At 42.6% G+C, this 9,947-nt stretch overlaps 1 pseudogene; it reads left to right on the forward strand.

The window, feature by feature from the left end:
* The first annotated feature begins 4,544 nt into the window (after positions 1 to 4,544).
* On the forward strand, positions 4,545 to 4,662 carry LOC126250507 (5S ribosomal RNA; annotated as a pseudogene).
* Positions 4,663 to 9,947: the final 5,285 nt, after the last annotated feature.

The following is a 9,947-nucleotide window of genomic DNA, read 5'->3' on the forward strand; positions in this document are numbered from 1 at the left end:
CTTTTTACTTTCTCCCTTTTACGCTGCAACAAACGAAACTTCGTAATACTTACAACAGGTGTAACCGTCAAAACAGTGTGTGTTTCTTCACACATGGAGCCTGGTTACATGGCTGAAGCGACACTGTTTTTGCCATGGTGGATCATGAAGTAAACTACAACAAAACTGACACAACTGCTCTGGTATATGAAGATGGTATCTGTTGTTTCGAACATTTCTGAAAGAACAGATACCATCTTCATATAGATAAGGCTTACCGGGCAATGATCTTCTTCAGTGAGGATGCACTCACATTGCCCGATCTCATACGGGAATCGGTAGATTGACTGCCGCGAGTAATGAGTATAGTGGACACGGGCACAATAAATGTAGTGTGTGGACAGTAAGTTGTAAGTGTGGCTCTTACGGGGAGATTGCCAGAGGTAAGTCCCTGCAGTCACACTATCCTTTTGTGTCCTCGGTGGCTCAGTCGGATCGAACGTCTGCCATGTAAGCAATGTCCCCCGTTGATGTTTATCAACGCCTGTAAGCAGCTGATGGTCTGGATTTCATTGTAATTTCAACTGCTCTGAAGTTGACAACTTGCCAGATGAGATATGAATTGTTTCGTACACGTTGACGCACTTCACACGTATTTTTCAGTAACAGAAACTAAGTTTGCTAGTGCCATTTTTCTTGACGAGTACGATATGTAAATAGGAAGACGCAGCTATCAACAGTTTTCTAAAAGATCGTGTCTGGAAATTTTGCATGTTTGTATACTTCATGTGGCCGGCACGGTAGGTCAGCCTGTTGGGTCAGAGGGGTTAGCTGCCATCTGTAATAAAAAAAAACTGAGTTAACGGAACAACGATGAACTTGAACCAGCGATATGGGCCGTCCACCCCGAACGAACAGAACGAACATAATGAGATTAAAAATAATAAAAAGTGTCTAAGCACGTAGTTTCATAAGCGCAAGGTCTCTGGATCGAATACCACTGCTAGTACTTTCTTTTTCGTTCCCAGGTAATTCCAAAAACATATTTATTACGATTGTTCAATTTATCAATATTTAATGATTCATTTATTATTCACATAGGGTAGTGTGGGGCTAATTGAATAGATGAGCCATACGAATAAATGTAAGCTTTTATGCAAGCACCGTGACAACAGCAAACAGGAAACGCCATTATGTCGGTGATTGTTGTTGTCAGAAGTCTTGCCAGTCCAGTGAACACATTTATTTACTGACTTCAAAAATTTATTCAAGTTTTATTTAAAGTGTACAGGCTAAGTGGCTCATAACTGGTTATTACACGGTTTGTGAACTGAGATGGTATTCGCCAGGTATTTCCTGCAGTTTGTAAGAACTGAAGGCCGTAAAATACGTTGAGGCATGATACTGGGTCCTGTCTGCGCCACATTGGTGACGCGCTGCCATGTGTTAGTTTATTTGAGAATTACTTCACAGCAGCGTTTAAATGTACTTTGGGGCTAGATGAATGACTGAGAACTGGGCTTTATGAACAGATACTGGAAAACTGACTGAATATTACATACAGTGTATCTACAAAATATTTTACATTTTGTAATACTATTTGTAATTACTCCTTCATCTTCTTCAGCTGGTGAGAATCTATAAAAAGAAAGGAGTCAGAATGGAACTAAACGAGGTGTCGATGAAGGAGTCAGCTGAAGCAAAGGTGAAAGAGACATCATTACTAGAAGCCAGTAAAACTTATGGACTGCCGTTTTCAAGTTTGTACCGACGTTATCAAAAGGACAAATATAACATTATGAATACACAGCAGTCAGTTTGTGGAACAATTGTTTAACTAAATAAATAAACTACTGTATATTCCATACACTGCCATAAATAATGAAATATTATTCTATACATTGTCTAAAGTGCTTAAACAATATTCCATACACTACAACTGAATTCCCTACAAATGATCGATCAACTGATTCTTTTTCCTGCCAATTTCTGGGAGGGAGGATGGGAGGGGAAGGGTTTTAACAGAGGGGGGAGAGGTTAATTAATTGATCAATTTAATTAAGTAGTCAATCAAATTGACAAGAGAGAGAGGGACTATTTCAATAACTCAGACCTGAAAGTGTACCTTTGGCACCGAGGGGGGAGGTTTCTTGTGGGGTGTGTGTGTGTGGGGGGGGGGGGTGAGGGGTCTTAGGTCTAGGAGAAACAGTATGTTAAGTGCCTGTAAATCAAAAGGAAGGATCCTTTTAGCAGAACAATAGGTTGAGTACCTTTCAATCAAAGGAGAGCAATAGGTTTGACCCTGAGTGCATACCTGCCCCTGATGTAGGCTACCCACACTAACAAAATGCGCTGTACTAAGTTTGTCCCACTACTGACGTGTAGCTGCAGTATGTCTACCACGCAGCCCAGTTGGTTGCAGGCTCTCAACTGGTTGTCACTGGCACCAAGAGAGAAAGAGTTTTCATCCACCCTGGCCTGCAATGAGCTCTCGCTTGACACTACTGAAGTCGCAAATGGCGGTGGTTTGAGATCAGTGGAACGAGGTGCGGCTAGAAAAAAACCGGACCGATGCTGGAAAAAACATTTATTTACAATTATTTACAATTTCATGTTATCTCCTTCAATGTACTCTCCTCCTCGGTCTCTACACCGCTCCATACGAATTTTCCACTGTTCATAGCAATGCTGCAGATCATTTTCGGTAAGTCCATACATTACTTCCGTGGCTTTTTCTTTTACTGCTTCAACAGTCTCAAATCTAGTTCCTTTCAAAGCTGACTTGACTTTAGGGAAAAGAAAAAAGTCACAGGGGGCCAAATCAGGTGAGTAGGGTGGATGATCTAAGATGGGAATGTTGTGTTTTGCCAAAAACGTCTTCACTGACAACGCACTGTGAGCTGGGGCATTGTCTTGGTGAAGGATCCATGACTTTTTTCTCCACAAATCGTTCCGTTTTCTCCGTACTCGCTCACGTAGGGTAGCCAGGACGCTAATGTAGTAATGCTGATTCACTGTTTGTCCCTCTGGTACCCAATCAATGTGCACAATCCCTTTGATGTCAAAAAAAAAAAACAATTATCATTGCCTTGAATTTCGATTTTGACATTCGTGCTTTTTTTTTGTCGTGGAGAACCAGGAGTTTTCCAATGCATCGATTGGCGTTTAGTTTCGGGATCGTAAGTAAAAAACCGCGATTCATCGCAAGTAATAACATTTTGTAAGAAGGTGGGATCACTTTCAATGTTTTCCAGGATGTCAGAACAAATCATTCTTCGGCGTTCCTTCTGTTCAATTGTGAGACACTTTGGAACCATTTTTGAACACACTTTGTACATGTTGAAACTTTCATGAAGAATCTGTCTAACACTTTCCTTGTCAACTCCTGTTAACTCAGACACTGCTCTGATTGTTAAACGGCGATCTTGTCGAACAAGTTTACCGATTTTTTCAATGTTTGCATCAGTTTTTGCTGACAATGGTCTGCCAGTGCGAGTGTCATCACTGGTGTCTTCGCTGCCATCTTTAAATCGTTTAAACCACTCAAACACTTGTGTTCGCGATAAACAATCATCGCCGTACACTTGTTGTAACATTACAAACGTTTCACTTGCAGATTTTCCTAGTTTGAAACAAAATTTGATGTTAACACGCTGTTCTTTCTGTACACTTAACATTTTCCGACGCACAGACAAAACGTCAACTACTTAAAACAGACGCCACGGGCAGACTGAGTGCAGGAGGCAGATGAAACTCGAGCAGTAGGCGGAGCGAGAGTCACGTGACAGGCCACGCGACTTTCAGCCTTATTGCATTCGTTTTATTGTTTCACCAGTACTAGTCCGGTTTTTTTCTAGCCACACCTCGTACACGCTAGAGGAGGTCTTGCTCGGAGCGTTCCTTAAAGTAGCCGATTTGTAACAGTTTGTTGTGATGCCAGCTACTACTCAAGTCACTGCTGCATATGTAGTACGATGCGCCAGAGCCGTACATTCTCGTGACCACCGCCCCCAGTAATCATTTACAGTGGCTACTTTCAGGCCAAGCCTTCCCCCAACATCGCAGAAGCAACATTCAGCTTCTCGTATCCCGATAACACGATCTTGTTCAGACTCAGTGAGGTGTTGATTGACGGCGTCTTTGTCGCTTTAAAGGCATTAATCTCACCGCGTCCAATCTCGAAGTTAACTAACGCTCACGAACGTTACAACGTGTATTTCAAGCTGATGTGATTTACACCCTCATAGTGGCGCCACTATCACCATTGGCGTTAGATCTGAATAGGCATCCTCCTTCTTGGTTTTGCAGTTTTTCAGTTACTGTGTATGAGCAGGTCTAAAATTTTCTAGAAGAGAATTTTCTCGAAAATAGTTGAGAATTGCGCCATCCCGTTTACATATGTCCTAGTGGTACCCTGCACACCCTCTCAATATGAATCAAATAGTACAGTTCACTTGTCAGTTCGACTCAATGCTCAGCCGTGTTACTGCATTGTTGTTGCCAGAGGTGGCAGCACTGTGTAGTAAGCTAGTAGTCCTGTTTAATCATGTACTCTTCCTACTTTAGGCAACGGCCTTGCCGCAGTGGATACACCGGTTCCCGCGAGATCACCGAAGTTAAGCGCTGTCGGGCGTGGTTGGCACTTGGATGGGCTACCATCCAGGCCGCCATGCGCTGTTGCCATTTTTCGCGGTGCACTCAGCCTCGTGATGCCCATTGAGGAGCTACTCGACCGAATAGTAGCGGCTTCGGTCAAGAATACCATCATAACGACCGGTAGAGCGGTGTGCTGACCCTACGCCCCTCCTATCCGCATTCTCCAGTTAGGATGACACAGCGGTCGGATGGTCGCGGTAGGCCACTCGTAGCCTGAAGACGGAGTGCTTCCTACTTTACTGCATACGCATGGTAAGTAAGATTTCATTATTTTCCATCACTGATATTGTTGCAATTTTAATGGCCAATGCTGTAGTACTCCTTTGAACTAAAAAATCTTATCCCTTGTCCTTTTTTCTTATAGTAAACCACACAAAAGAAAAGACAAGACTGAAAAAAAATTATTAAAATAATTTATACTCGGAAATGAGAAACAGAAACAATATATTTCTCATAATATATAACTGAGAAACCATTCATATGAATGCGATTAGTACCTGAACTGTTTAAATCTCTTATTAATTGTGATTACCGAATATCTGCTGATGAATTTTAACGATTTCAGGAATCGATTAGTTATTTTTACATAACAACTTTAAAGTTTGCTCGATCCTTGTTTTTTTTTTTTTTTTTTTTTTGCAATTTTTCACTGGACATGCACAATCCGCTGGCTCACTTATAGTTCTCAGTTTTAAATATTACGATGAATTTGTGCTGGGGTAACAAACTTCAAACATCGACACATTAGAACTTTAAGACGTCAAAGAGAACATAAATGGGATAACTTATTATAAACTAATGAGAGAGATACGTTATGTTTCAATAACTACCTCAGCTAAGTGTTGAAAAATGTTAGGAATGACAGTGCTAAGATCCACATTTCCATTAAAGTATCTCAGTTTGCAAATTTCATACATTTTACTCACAAAACGGATACAATATAAAAATTATTGATCAGCTGGAGTAAGATCTGTAATTACACACCATTTCATGAGGATCTGTGTTTTTATGCCAATTCTTTTCTTCCAAGTAATTGTACTGAATAGGCATTCTGCACTTTAGAAATGAATATGATCGCCAAGGTTAACAGTTACTCGGTAAAAGACAGATGTGAATATCCTTCAGTAAGCCTTTGTCTGGCTCCTACACTCTATGTCAAAAATTTTGGTATGTGCAGTAGTTTAACAGAAACTGGAAGAAACGGCAAGTTCAGTCTGTGTAAGTAAAATTGGTTCTCAGTTACTAACATCGTGCGACTATTACAAGATTTTTCATCAATTGACTTTGATTAGAATGTTTGTTTTTTAAAGTGCACGTATTTCTTGTGTGGCTTCGTAGGCTTTGCCGGCGTAATAAGTCTCGGATGTCTCTTCGGGTTTGCTGCCGGATCCTAAAATCAACTCGATTCGATATTTCGGCGATCCAACTAGTTGCCACCTTCAGGAAAATGCTGCTTCTGCTGATGAGCCCCGCTGAGTCCAGCATTCTCCTGACATTATATGTTTTCTAATGTAAAAGGGAACTCACGATCAAGATAGGCGCAGGCGCTAAATATGCACAACGGTTTTAGGTATTGTCCGTGAGTGCAGGTTCCTTTGCATTTTTACAGATGAAATCTCTCATTTACGTTAAAAAACTACGTATGACCATCAAAATCCATAACTCAGAATGGAAACCGGCTTTTGGGGAATACAACAACTACATTAACTGCTTTTTCCATTTCGGTGTCCCCACGCTTATCTGTGTGTGAGGAACACCACTAAAAATTGAGAAATACGGAATGGTTTTATCATCTGCCTGCCTGTGTTGAAAGCTGTTAAAAGAACTTTTGTGCGTAGTAGCAAGAAACAAAGGGCTTTAAGGATTTGAAATTTTCAGCTTCTAAAGTAATGTAATCGCTCCCGATAGTTGTAAAGTAATAGGGATTGTTTATGCATGAGTACAACGAAACGAGGTTCTTTTTACTACCTTTATAAATAAGATATTGATGATATTTTGAAATATTTCAATGGCATTTTGGAAGTTTGCGTTTACATTTTTCGCTCTTTTTGTTTGGTGCTTGACCTGATAGAATTTAAGCCAAGAAAAACATTCGCGCTTGCGGAGTTATTGAGAACAGCTCACACAAAATTTATCACTAAACACTTATGTAGCAATAATCCTCCCGATGTCGCTACATCGTGGAAAATTCGCTGCGAGTGGCTCCGAAGAAGCAGTTGCAGCCTTAATGCATTAGTTTTATCACCATTCGATAGAAGAAAATGGTGATTTAATGTTTAGCAGCCTGTCTATTTTGATGTCTTAGAAATGGATCACAAGTTGAGAGTAGATAAAGAGATATATGTCTAAGGAACTATCCTAGGATGTGCCCGAACTCACTTTTGGAATGTTGTGAAATAAAACGGCTTAAGCTGTAATATCATTTTCTACTTAGGTACTACCGGTTTGGCAATACTTACAGCTGCACCTTAAGGGAAATCTGCATACAAGTGTAAAAGCAATCATGTAGGAAAATAAATAATCCCAAGCTAAGATGAAACCGTAATGAAATGTACTCACTGGAGAAAGTCATGAAATACATAAAGTATTACGGGAAGACCAAGTGTCAATCCCATACAACATATTATCCGCAGATGTGGTGGATGTCCTACAAGTAATAAGATATGGTGGAGAACGCTCCCATAAAATCTATGGAGAAGGATACAAACAGTGAAACAGAATTTTATGTAATGTCACAGTGGATAAGAAGAAGATGTAAGAGGCACCATATAGAGGTGAACACGTACTGCCACACGCCTTCTAGCTGATAGTCAACCAGCTAAAAGCTTTTGACCGCCAGAACAGCAGTACGTCAAGGAAAATGAACTGCCATGTTAGGGTTCCCATTGAAACCTAGAATAAAACAACCAGTCAGGCAGTAGCAGCCAGCCGAGACACAAGCAGCAACAGGGAAGTAACCGATTTTGTGACATTTTACAAGTTCCTAACCAGGAGCGAATTATATAGTTTCATCTGTGTGGTTCTGGTAGTTTAGTTTCTTGAATTTGTGGGTGTTAATTAAATATGTAATAGACACAGTTCTCGCGTTTTCGATTGTGTCGGAAAGTAAACCGATTTTGTGACATACAGCTAATATTTACAGAATTAACACGCTGTCAGAATGAAACATTGTTATGCACTGTTAATATATTTTTCATACACAAAATAGCTAATTTTGACTGTTGTGACCAAGTGCTGTCAAAACTCAAATCTAACAGACTTTCTTACTTAAGCTGGCTTAACAGCCTCTGGTAAGATATTCATCTATACAGTTGGTTGTTTGCAGATGATGCTGTCGTTTATCGTCTAGTAAAGTCTTCAGTAGGTCAAAAAAATTGCAAAACGATCTACAAAAGATATCTCTGTGGTGTGAAAATTGGCAATTCAACCTCAATAATGAAAACTGTGAAGTCAGCCACATGTGTGCTAAAAGGAATCCGTTAAACTTCGGTTACACTATAAATCAATCAAATACACTCCTGGAAATTGAAATAAGAACACCGTGAATTCATTGTCCCAGGAAGGGGAAACTTTATTGACACATTCCTGGGGTCAGATACATCACATGATCACACTGACAGAACCACAGGCACATAGACACAGGCAACAGAGCATGCACAATGTCGGCACTAGTACAGTGTATATCCACCTTTCGCAGCAATGCAGGCTGCTATTCCCCCATGGAGTCGATCGTAGAGATGCTGGATGTAGTCCTGTGGAACGGCTTGCCATGCCATTTCCACCTGGCGCCTCAGTTGGACCAGCGTTCGTGCTGGACGTGCAGACCGCGTGAGACGACGCTTCATCCAGTCCCAAACATGCTCAATGGGGGACAGATCCGGAGATCTTGCTGGCCAGGGTAGTTGACTTACACCTTCTAGAGCACGTTGGGTGGCACGGGATACATGCGGACGTGCATTGTCCTGTTGGAACAGCAAGTTCCCTTGCCGGTCTAGGAATGGTAGAACGATGGGTTCGATGACGGTTTGGATGTACCGTGCACTATTCAGTGTCCCCTCGACGATCACCAGTGGTGTACAGCCAGTGTAGGAGATCGCTCCCCACACCATGATGCCGGGTGTTGGCCCTGTGTGCCTCGGTCGTATGCAGTCCTGATTGTGGCGCTCACCTGCACGGCGCCAAACACGCATACGACCATCATTGGCACCAAGGCAGAAGCGACTCTCATCGCTGAAGACGACACGTCTCCATTCGTCCCTCCATTCACGCCTGTCGCGACACCACTGGAGGTGGGCTGCACGATGTTGGGGCGTGAGCGGAAGACGGCCTAACGGTGTGCGGGACCGTAGCCCAGCTTCATGGAGACGGTTGCGAATGGTCCTCACCGATACCCCAGGAGCAACAGTGTCCCTAATTTGCTGGGAAGTGGCGGTGCGGTCCCCTACGGCACTGCGTAGGATCCTACGGTCTTGGCGTGCATCCGTGCGTCGCTGCGGTCCGGTCCCAGGTCGACGGGCACGTGCACCTTCCGCCGACCACTGGCGACAACATCGATGTACTGTGGAGACCTCACGCCCCACGTCTTGAGCAATTCGGCGGTACGTCCACCCGGCCTCCCGCATGCCCACTATACGCCCTCGCTCAAAGTCCGTCAACTGCACATACGGTTCACGTCCACGCTGTCGCGGCATGCTACCAGTGTTAAAGACTGCGATGGAGCTCCGTAGGCCACGGCAAACTGGCTGACACTGACGGCGGCGGTGCACAAATGCTGCGCAGCTAGCGCCATTCGACGGCCAACACCGCGGTTCCTGGTGTGTCCGCTGTGCCGTGCGTGTTATCATTGCTTGTACAGCCCTCTCGCAGTGTCTGGAGCAAGTATGGTGGGTCTGACACACCGGTGTCAATGTGTTCTTTTTTCAATTTCCAGGAGTGTATAAAGGCCTTTAATTCAAGTAAATACCTAGAAATTACAATTACGAGCTACTTAAATTGGAAAGAACACATATTAAATGTTGTGTGAAAGGAGAACCAAACACTGCGATTTATTGGTAGAACACTTAGAAGTTGCAACAGATCTACTAATGAGACTGCCTACATTACGCTTGTCCGTTCTGTTTTAGCGTACTGCTCCGCGGTGTGGGATCCTTATCATAAAGGATTACCGGAGTACAGTGAGAAAGTTCAAAACAGGGCAACTCGTTTAATATTATCGAGAAATAGGGGAGAGAGTGTCACGGACGTGATACAGGATTTGTAGTGGACATCATTAAAACAAATGCGTTTCTCGTTGATGCGTGATCTTCTCACGA

This window comes from Schistocerca nitens, chromosome 3 (genome assembly GCF_023898315.1).
Source record: "Schistocerca nitens isolate TAMUIC-IGC-003100 chromosome 3, iqSchNite1.1, whole genome shotgun sequence".
Classification (NCBI taxonomy): domain Eukaryota; kingdom Metazoa; phylum Arthropoda; class Insecta; order Orthoptera; family Acrididae; genus Schistocerca; species Schistocerca nitens.